This window comes from Chroicocephalus ridibundus, chromosome 2 (genome assembly GCF_963924245.1).
Source record: "Chroicocephalus ridibundus chromosome 2, bChrRid1.1, whole genome shotgun sequence".
NCBI lineage: Eukaryota > Metazoa > Chordata > Aves > Charadriiformes > Laridae > Chroicocephalus > Chroicocephalus ridibundus.
The window spans coordinates 20,088,799-20,099,882 of record NC_086285.1 but is presented as its reverse complement, the minus strand read 5'-3'; the positions used below and the strand labels follow the sequence as shown (position 1 = coordinate 20,099,882).

Genomic DNA, 11,084 nt, shown 5'->3' with positions numbered 1-11,084 from the left:
GGCAATAATTTGCACTAACGCTTGGGAAACCCAATCTCAACTCATTAATTTTGCAATTTAGCCAGAAATGGGCAGATTTAACAAGAAAGGGCAAAACTCCATTAAAATAGCCTGGCTTCAGGACACCAGCATTAAATTGTATTGAACACCTTTTGCTGCTAGTGCTTAGCGCTGTTGAGAACAAAACCTCAATAAATTAACGCACCATAACAACAAATGCTTTTATAAAAAACACAGTTCATACATTGGATTTTCGGGACTGTGCTCAGTTCATCATTTGAGGCAACGCTTGGCATCTCTGGAACTGTTGTACGGGCTGCTGAATCAGAGGCACTGGCCCTGCATCCAGCACCATTACAGAACTTCTGTATGGTCTTGGGCAAATCATTTCACCTTTCTGTGCTTCTGTTTCCCTTGCCATCTCTTGCCTGTCTTATCTGCTTAGTCTGGACTGTAAATCTCCAAGACCAGCATTCTTTCTCTGTGCGTACGGTCAGTGGAAAGCCCAACTGAGTCTCAGTTGAGCTGCACCCCCTGTGCATTGCTATAACACAAATAGAAGTACTACCTCTTACCACAAGCGTAAATGCAGTGTATCATACTAAGCAAAACCAAAGTCCTAGTAATAGGATCTCCCTCTAAAGCATCGACTCTAAAATCTCAAAGAGATGGGCAAACTGCCAATTAGTTATTTACTTATATTAGCAAGCATGACGTTCGGAAGAATATACATTAATGATGTTTTCTTGCATCTCTACCTCATGTTTAAGTAGGATTATTCACCTTCATAGCTGCTCTTTTTTTTTCTCCAGCACGCTATGCAGACAAAGCTATAGGATTCACGATAGAAGGGTCAAGCTCAGACCGTCCAGTTTCCAGACAGAAGTGCCAGCTGGTTGGGAACAGGAGGTGCAGAAAAGCAGAAACCAAAATTGTGTTACTATCTGATTCCTTTTTAAAGATCACCTGCAAGATGAAACCACCCCCCTCCATCAAAACACACCAAGGCAAACTTATGCCTCTGTAATCAGGGGTTTTAAGTGCCGCCTGTTTTGGGCTTTCTCACTCTTACCTCTAAAATTTCTCAGATAAGCAAAACATACTAAGATGGAAGCTGTTGCAGCAGGTATTGCGAGTTTGGGAACCTCCTATCAGTGTGGTTGTATGCTACCCAGCATCAAAAGTAATTTTTACAGGGGGAAAAAACAAATAAAAAAGGATGAATTTAGTGTATTTCATTCATATACATTTTTTCTGTCTTAAGAGACCCTGTTTGGTTGTGTTTTTTTAAACACATATGCAGTTATAGAAAGTTTCTATCATTTCTTATCCTCATTTTCTAGAGGGATTACAGAGTTAACTGCATCCAAGATTAGCTTCTTATTTCAGGGCTCCCTGTGCGTTCAGAGCCTTGCTTAAAATATCTTTCACAGCTCAATTAGAGCATAAAAGCCCAGTTTGTCCAAACAGGTCTACTAATGCAATGGTGCCACAGAAGAAGCCAGTCCCCTCCTCCCCGTAGGGATATATTCTGATGGAAACCACTCAAGCCAGCAAACATTTGTCTGCCCTTAAAAAGGATGGAGGAAGGTTCCAGGTGCTGGGGTACAGGCTGACGCTCTGTTAGCAAACCTCTCCACCTGGCCGTGGCAGGAGCCCCCTTTCCCGGTGTGGAGCCAGCCGGAGCAGTGCGAGGGAGTTAAAATTAAGCACGTGTAGGGCTGGTTTTGGAGGTCTGAGTCACAGGAGCGACACGAGTGAAGTGCTCTGCTTTGCTTGATGCAGCTATCAGGATGCCTAATAAATATTTATAGCCCCTCACCGGGGAGGTGATTGACGGCACGGGGGCAATCCTTACCCAGCAGCTGCAGGCGAGCAGCCGCTTTGGGGAAAGGATCGCGGGGGGAGGCGTACGCGCAGCGGGGCCACGCTGCCTCCGCGCCCGCGGAGGGGCTTGGGACGGCTTTCGGCACCCAGGAGGTCCTTCCTTCCCACCTTGCCTTCCCCTCTAGGGGTGGCGGGCACCCCCAGGGCAGGGCTCCCGCCCCATCCCCTAGCGGGACGAGCGGCCGCTGGGCTGCGCGGCGCTGCGCAGGGCTGCGCGGCCCGGCCCGGCCCGCCCCGCCGGCCCGGCTCCCCCCGCGGGGCGGGGAGGGCGCTGCCGCAGTGACTGCAGTCCCGCGGAGAGCTGCGGAGCCGCCCGCCCCGCCGCAGCCGGGCTGCCTGCAGGTGAAGTGAAAGTCGTCGGGGAGAGGGAGGAGGAGGAGGAGGAGGAGGAGGAAGAGGCGCGCAGACCGCCCTGCGCGCTGCAGACCGCGGAGGCGCCGCGCCGCCCCCCGGCTCTCAGCGGCCGCCGCATCCCAGCGCTCCGCTCTGCTCCGCGCAAGTGAGTGGTACCCAAAGTTTGCTTTCCCGGGGTAGGGTGACCTTGGGGGGCAGGTGGGGCTGAGGGGGGCGGGGGTCGGCGCTGTGGGGCTGCGGCCCACGCCCACCCCCACCCCCCCCGCGCCCCCGAGGGCGCTGCCTTCGCCGCCGCCTCCCGGGACCCTCGGCAAACTCGGGGAGGCGAAGGGCAGGCGGGCGCCCCGGCCCCGGGGGGAGCGGTGCGGGCGCCCGGGCGGCGGGGGAGGCACCGGCAGCCTCCGGCGGGGGGGGGGGGGGGGTGGCAAGGCGGGCGGCTTAGCGCTGACCGCTCACGGGTGGTCTCCGGCGGCCGGCCTGGGGGGGTTCGGTTGCCCCGCATCCTTCGGCTGGTCGGGCTGTCCCTGTGCGTACCTCTGCTTGTCTTCTGCTTGTGAGTAAACTTATAAATATGTCAAAGTTAGAAGTTACATATTGTTGAGCATAGAGTACCACAAAAATGACTTTTCTCCCCGAAATATGAAGGGGGTGTGTATTGCGTGTGTTGACTGTAGTTAGAAGCTTTCCAGAACAGAATTACTGTGCTCTTTGCTGGAGAAAAAAAAAAATCCTTTAAGAATGTGCAATACGAGTCGGAAGCTTTTCCTTTGAGCCCTAAGGATGAAAGCGGGGCTCTCCAGGCATCTCCAGTGCAGGGTCCCCAAACCTCAGCTTGCTGTCCGGCTCGCAGGGACCGAGAGAGGGTGGAAGATGCTGAGGGGGGTGCTTTGTGTGTGTGTCTTTGCCCATGTGTCTGCCCTGAGCTATGATCTGCTGTCAGCCAAGGGCCAACTTTTTCTGCTGCTTCTGGTGTTACAGCAAAACTATTGTTAACTTCAAGAATAGCAGAATTTGGCTTGCCCAGGTTTTGGCAAAGTTCAGCCTCTGCATGCAGTATTGGTGGGCACAGTGATGTAAGTTTCTCACTTTTAGTGCTTTATTTTTATGCTGCTGTTTAAAATCAGGCATTCTTAATTCACTTTGGTTTCTTGTTCTTTCCCCGTCCCGACACCTTCAAAATACTCATTTGGAGCTCTGCGGATGAGCATTGCGTACTGCCAGGGAAATCACCAGCTGATCATTTGAGTTGCCCAGAAAGGCTACAAGGGCTATAGCTTTTTCTTATTATGAAAGCATAGTTAGACTATTAGACAAAGTATTGCATAATATTAAACATTAAGATGTAAACTTGGAGACTCTTAATTAATAGACTTCCCGTGAGTTGGAGATGAAAACCAAAGCCGTATTTATTTATTATCTTTTCTTCTGACCTTGTGAACTGTGTAAAGCAAAGTGCAGTGAGTATGCAGCGTGTAGAAATCTGTATCATCTAGCTCTCAAAGAATGACGTCTTTATACAGTCACTAAGCTAGAAGATATCTGACTGAATATAACAACTTTTTCTTTTTTCTTAACTGTATGTTTACCAAGAAACAGAACCTAACCTCGAATTCCTTTGATAACACCCAAACTAATGCATGCAGGAAGTTCTGTGTGCACAGCTGGTCTCGTTGTATGCACAGGGTGCAGCGTTAATAGCGCACAACTCTTTCTGCAGCTAGAAACTAGCTCTGACTTCATACTGCGCGTACCTGGAGCTCTGACTGATGTGCACAGGCCCAAAGATTGTATATAATGTCATAGTTCAGGCGTCCGGGTTTTAGAGAACCTTTATGCACAGATCACTGCAAAATTAGAGGAGGAGATTTAGTACTGAGCATTTTTAATGCTTCTGTGCCTGGAACTATATGGTGTTTTTTCCTGTACGGCAGACAAATTATTCTAAAACTGTTTTGACAATGTGCTATAGTTCAGGCTGGCTATGTTTTCTAAAGCATTCAACGTACAACAATAAAACTGCCATTGAAGAAAACTACTGCATTTAGCTACTTCACTTTCTGGAATATGCTCCCCCCCTCCATAAAAGCATTGCCTTTGTATTCCTATTCATCATGGGCTTTGTGGTGGGGGTTTTGTTTATGTGCGGGTTTTTGTTTGTTTTGGTTTTTTGGGTTGGTTTTTTTGTGTGTGCGGTTTTTTGTGTTTGTATCTCTTTGGTTTTTTTTTAAACAGATGTTCTGAATGGCTAATTTGCTGTCTATCTGCTTTTGATATTTGAAATAGAAATCTCCTGTTTATGTTTACTGCTTTGTGATAAATTACTGTCCGGTTACTCCACATGTGTAGCTTTTGGTTTAGGCTGTAGAAAGAGGTGGGAGAAGATAGCTTGCCTTTTCTTCTGACATATTCCTAAGGAAGCCAGTACTCTGGCATGGCAGAATTGTGTCCTGAGAGAATAAATTAATTTCCCTTCATTGAAGGTTAAAGCTTGGCAGCTCTCTAGTGTGGAGCCTTGTGTAATAGCTGCTGTCCGGGCAGGGGTTTTGTTGGGGCGAGGATGACGTCTAGGCTGCTGTTGGTAATAGTTTGGATTTTGTAAGGTTGCCCGTAGTTGAACGGCTCTCTTGTGTTTGACATTTGCTGTGACCTCTTGCTGGAAGCAAAAGGAGACAGTTAATGATTTTGAAGCTCGTCTTTTGCGCAGAGTTGAAAATGAGGATGTTTAGTTCTAGTTCCTTTTCTAACCCTCACCCATGGTTGAATATTCACTTTTTTGATATTCTGTTGCATTCCTGTGACAGTTGGGATGTTTACATACCTATGGAAAAATTTATCCATGTACTGAGAACCGAAGTGCTTGCAGGTTGTTTTATAGATACAGAAGTTTAAAGACAAGACTGGCTTGTTTTTATAATCATTATCTAAATTAATCAGTTAGTGTTTACAGAGGACTATTAGAAGTTAAGTTACAAGCAGTGAAGAAAGCAATGCAGAGAAGGTAGACTATGGGTGGCAAATGTGGGACTAAGAAAGAGGACAATGCAATGAAGCAAGAAGCAGGGGACACGAAGGAAGCTCAGAGGGAGGGAACTGAAGAAATAACTGGGAAAGTGGGGTGGAAGTAATGTTAGCTGGCAGGGAAAGAGGAAAAACATGGACTTTCTTTCTCTATTTGACCCATCACTTATATCAAGTTGTAATGCGTTAACAATCTGACGGAGGACGAAAGGTTAGTTGTACTTACCATTCCTTATGCTCATCCTGCATTTGACATTGTTGTGGTGGGCAGAAGCTCAAGCCTGTAGAGAGGAACTGTACTGGAGACCCAACTTAGTGATCTTCTCCAGCAGGGGCACTGAAACTGGCAACCTGAGCATTCAAAGGGCGGTTGGTGGTAGCTGCCTTCCCTCATAAATAGCCTGGCTGGCATGTAAATTGCTGACCTGGGGGTGAAGCCCTTTCCAGTCTATTGCAATTATTTGGGCCTTTAAGCCTCTTCCAAAACAGCGCTTTCCAGCCCAGCACCGCTGAGTCTTTAATTCTGTAAAAAAAAAAAAAAAAAAAAAAAAAAAAAAAAAAAAAAAAAATTGCTTTTCCTTGAACATGTTGTACTGTGGTGCAAAGGGACGTTCTTCTGTCATACCAGACATCTAAATCCTTCTGAGTGAAAAAGGTGAGGTCCTTGGTCTCGATCCAGTGCAGACTTGCACATAATGCTTGACATTAAGTTTATCTGTAAGTCTCTCTAGTGAATCTACATCTACAGACACAAATCTAAAGATGTCTGGGGACTTGTATACAGAGTTTATATATAATGCCAAACTACTCTTTTTTTTTTTTTTTCTTTTTATTTTCTTTGACACAATTGAATAATAGCGTTTCTTCCATTTTTCATTTAATATAAGCTGGAATTGGCTATATTCTTGAATGCCTCAGAATTCATTAAATAACGGAATGGTAGTTTTCCAAGCCGGCATGAAATGAAATAACTCCAAACATGTATACAAAAATCAAGGAAAACGCTGAGATATTTGCTGCTAACACTGAGGTATGCTGCCAGATCTTGGAGTAATAATGTTATTTGTGCCAGGGCGGTGGGTTGTGCCAGGAGAAGAAACAGGTTTTGTGGCAGGGACAAAATGGATTGGGACAGTGCAGTGGTCCCTCCAGAAATACACCTCGCTGGTAAAGGCTTACTTTTTTTGATTAAGGGGATATTAAGATGATCATTTGTTTCTTGGGGGGAAGGGGAGCAAACCCTCCTTTAGCTCCCCCCTGGAAACCTCTTGGGAAATCCTTCACTGACTCCTTGGAATATCTCCAAATCACTTGATACAGTGTTTGAGTTTGTGCAATTTAATGGTAAGTCTGCAAAATCTTATGGGCCGTTGGTGTTTGGTTGTGTTTTTTTTGGGGGTTGTTTTTTTTTTTATACAGCGTAGCTTTTGTGTTTGTTACTGTATAGTTTTTTTTCCCTTGTATCTCTTCCTTCCTCTTCTAGTGTTCTGCATCTTTCTACTTTAGGCCCTAACTGCCCCTTTCTAAAGCGCAGTTTGTGGATGTGTGTGGATTTTTTTTTTTCTTTTTATGCAGTATAGACTAAAATCCATTTGTAATTCTTATGAGATGCACGGCAAGCTGTTACTTTTCTATGTCCCTTCTTTGAGCACGGTGAGAAACAAAATGGTGCCTCTTTGGAAGGCAGTAGCAGTTTGGTTGAGAGCATCACAGGATGGTTGAGGTTGGTAGGGATCTCTGGAGGTTTGTTCAACCTCCTTGCTCGAGCTCACCTTGTTCAGCCTCACCTTGTTCAACCTCCCTGCTCAGGCAGGCTCACCTGGTTGTCCGGGTGGCTTTTGAGCATCTCCAAGGATGGAGACTCTGGACCCTCTCTGAGCACCCTGTGCCAGTACTCAGTCAGTGTTGCTAAAAAAGACGTGGGTTTCTCTAAGGTGGAATTTTAGAGGAGTCCTTGCAAGCTTTGTGATTGTGGGTGAGTGTTTGATGAAGGATGCAACTTAAAACAAACAAAAAACCACCACAACAAAAGACTTCTGGGGTTTTGCTTATTGCTGAGATGCTATATATGTGTCTGTGCTGCTCAAATTAATAAAAATTGGCATTTTACTCTTCAGCTTGCCTACCTGTTGCTTCCCTTTCATTCAGTCTTCTTGTGATCTTATCCCAAAAGAGGGTTTCAATGTTTCTTGTGTTCATGCTTGTTTCCTTTACAAGGATGGAGCAGGAAGCTCTGCTTGCGCTACTGGCTAAAGGACCCCTTGACTCTGAAAGAGTGCAACTTAGTCTTGGCAGATTTAGGAGGCTTGGACAACACGCATCCCAACATACATGCATCCCTCCTGCTCCTTTTTCCCCTAGGTGTGATGTTAGGGCTGACCCAGCTGACGCTGGTGTGTGCTCCATCTGTCTGTTGCCCCATCTGGATATGCATTTCAAACAAACCTCTCTCTAGCTGGAGTCCCAAGTCTCAGAGGAGATTTTCTGGGGAACAAACAAAATATATATGTGTTTATTAATTTGCAGCTTCTGATGCGTTCTTAGAATTTCAAAAGTCTTATAGGCTGTGAAATGCATTGCTGCGTGACTAACATTGCTTCCTAATTCTGTACTTTCCCGAGAATTCATTGAACCTATATTCCATAAATCCAGTCTTGCTGCATAACTTGGGTATAATGTATGGCGTAATATGCAAGACTGCTTATAATTAGGCATTTACTAATTGTGTATAGCTTTTCAACCTAGGAAGGTTTTTAACAGTGGAATGTGGCAGTATTAACTTTTCCTCATCATTGGTGTGCTGTTTCCTGTTTAAACCAACTTTTTCTTGCAGCATTGCATAAAAACGAATAATAGAAGATCCTCTACAAGGATGTCAGGGTTCAGGATTACGTTGCTGTTGGATATTGGGATGCCAATGGGGAAAAGCTACAGGGTTCTCTTGGAGTCACATAGAAGGTGGAATGTCAAGGTAGTTAAGACTGAGTATCGCTTTAGTAACAACGAGTCCTACCTTGGAAACTGCATCCGTCTGGTGACAGTCTAAATTCTGCAATTAGGAAATATTTTCTATACTTTATTGCTATGACTTTGTATGGAGGTTACATGGAAATGTTTGGAGGAAGTTTTGTAGAATTATTTGTCTTAATTTTGAAATCCGTAGGGATGGATTACTCGTATTTGTTACTTAGCCATGGAGGATGCAATTAGTACTTTGGCTGAACATGTATTATGCATCTAGTGAAGAAACGCTTTCCGTTGTAACATTCATTCTGATAAACCATATTTTGTATGGGTAATCCTCTTTTAACATAATTGGAACATGGAGCTAATACTTAAACATCTTCAGTTTAAAGACTGATGGAACAGTTGTAGTATGCTAGCGTAATATCAAATAAAATTGGAGAGAAGTGCAAAGGAGTCGTGTATTATAAGCATGACTGTAAGATTTTTGTACTTTGTCCAGTCCCATTTCTAGCAGTCTCGTACGTGGTGGTATAGTCATTATAAAGACTTTAATTGACTAAGAGCTTGCCAGCTTGCATTTGCCAACTATGCTGAAATCCTGGCCAAACTTTTCAAGAGCATGCAGTAATCTGCAGTTGGCCGAGAACAGCGGATATAAATAGATGATATGGTGCTGAATTACAATTGATTATTGAAATTCAGCTGGTATGTAATAGATAGTCATAAAAAGGCAACATTGTTTCCCTAAATGCGACTTTAACTGAATGCAGTCTTTTTTTTTTATTTAGCAAAGTTAATGTTTATCACAAAATCTAGCTTATAGTTTCATGACTCTTTGCAAACAAAAATCTTTTTCTGTTCTTAAAAAAAAAAAGAGTTGTGGTCTAATATCTGGTTGGTTTCCAGTAGGAACAGTTCATTATTTTATTTGGGGTTAAGCAAAAGTTGGATGAAGACAGTAATTTATATGTAAATTGTTTTTTAAGCATCTTGCTTCAGAAATCATACTGGAGAACAGTGGTATCTAGCTGAGAGTATTTTCAAAATTATTTGCCTTACCTCTTCACAGTAATAAAGAATGTTTTGGGCAAGATTGGGACTTTAAAAATGGTAAAATACAGCGTCTTATTCATGGAATCAGTTTTTACTAATCTGTGTTTAACTCCATAATAGTACCTCCCAGAGGCTAGAATAACATCAAGGTCCAATTGCATGATGTATTGTAAGGACTCATAGGATAAAACAGGCTGGAAGGGACCTCAGAAGATCTCCGGAGCAGCCTCCTGCTCACAGCAGGGACAGCTGTGGTATCAGATCAGGTTGCTCAGGGCTTGATCAGTCATGGCTTGAAAAACTCCAAGGATGGAGCCTGCACAACCTCTCAGGGCAAACTGTGCTTCTGCTTGATTGTCCTCACAGTGAAAACAGCTTTACGGGTTTCTCCAGCCGGTGTGGTTGGTGCGTGCTTCTGTGTTAGATCTTGCCTTCCTTGTTTGTGTTGCCTAACAGGAGGTTTTGCAATTTGATTTTAGAAGCAGAGGGTCGGTTCCCTGCCTTAGGTGTTTCATCTATGTGCTTGGGCTGTTTCTTTTGTTGGGTGCCTCAGAACCCAAGCTAAAACCCGCTTCCTGGGGCAGGAGGTGCAGACAAGGAGAAAATGCTAAGTGTGGGTTATATTTGACATCCTGTCTCTGTGGAACTTCGGTATCTGAGGCAATGCCAAATATTGGGTGTGCGAGAAGTCCAAAGTCTAGCATTTGTGAAGTGTGTGAGGCTGAGAGCAGGACCTAGTTCCTGAAGCTTTGTTGCTTTGTGTTGCACAGCTAGAAAAGCCAACATTTAGTTGTTGACTTACCTCTGCTCCTCTGAAACCTGGGGCCTGATTATGAATAGTTTGGGTCACTTTAGGTCAAAGACAAGCAGGTTTGTTGGAAGCACTTTCAGCAGCATTTCGAGTTAGCCTGTATGTTGCTGCCTTCAAAGTAGCAGCTCTTCTGTAGCAGGTGTTGTAAGAGTGGTGATTTAAGGAATTACTACGCTTCAGCCCCCAGTTAGTACTACCAGTATCATTTCCCATGAAAACGGGGAAGACATTCAGCAGTTCCTCAGCCTAGGTAGGTTTAAACCCCCATCTCCTGTACCCTAGTATTTTAAGTTATTGAGGGCTGTTTATGTGCCTTCTGCTGAAACTCTGCAGCTGGACGAACGAACTTTAACATTCAAGGGGGCAGGAAAGCATAAAGTTATTTCCTTTTTAGTGTGATGGCAATGATGAGAAAATGGACCGATGAGCGCTAATGCCACTGAGCTGGAGTTCACTGCCGGCAGATGCAGTCTCTCGGGCTTTATCTGTGTTACTGTGCAGTTTCTAACTGCTGCTGTATTCACGAACGGTACTAATGACGGATACGTCAGCTGTTAGCATGCTAACAGGCATCATTAACTATCCCCAAAGCAGGTAAATGACACAACTGGTGAAAAGGCAGGGGTTGCACGCAGCCTCGTGTCTGAGCTTCTCTTTCAGCTCTATTGCATGGAGCTCATTGAGGCAAAACTTGAGGGCAAAAGCTTGGAAGCAGAGGAGTGGAAGTGTATGAGACGCTTCCTTTTGAGGTTTGCTTTAATGTTAACAGAGCACCAGCACGCACTGGAATTTTTTGACTGGAGTTGTGCTTTTTCGGTGTCTAACAGCCCATGACCATTTATTAGTTTTTGATGTTATTATTGAAATTGCAATATGACATCTACAAGTTTCTGAATGATGCAACAAGCACATTAATTCTATTTTAACTTTATTTTAAGTTAAAGTGTATTCCCAACATATGAGATATGTTTCTTCTGTGTCTACCTGAAAAAGG

At 44.4% G+C, this 11,084-nt stretch overlaps 1 protein-coding gene across 2 annotated transcripts in view; it reads left to right on the top strand.

The window, feature by feature from the left end:
- Positions 1-1,831: 1,831 nt before the first annotated feature.
- KIAA1217 (KIAA1217 ortholog) overlaps positions 1,832-11,084 on the top strand; it is a 371,004-nt gene continuing 361,751 nt past the window's right edge. For both annotated transcript variants that reach the window (XM_063324650.1, XM_063324651.1), the window contains exon 1: positions 1,832-2,386. The gene's annotated coding sequence lies outside the window, so the exon portion shown is untranslated. The remainder of the gene's footprint in view (positions 2,387-11,084) is intronic.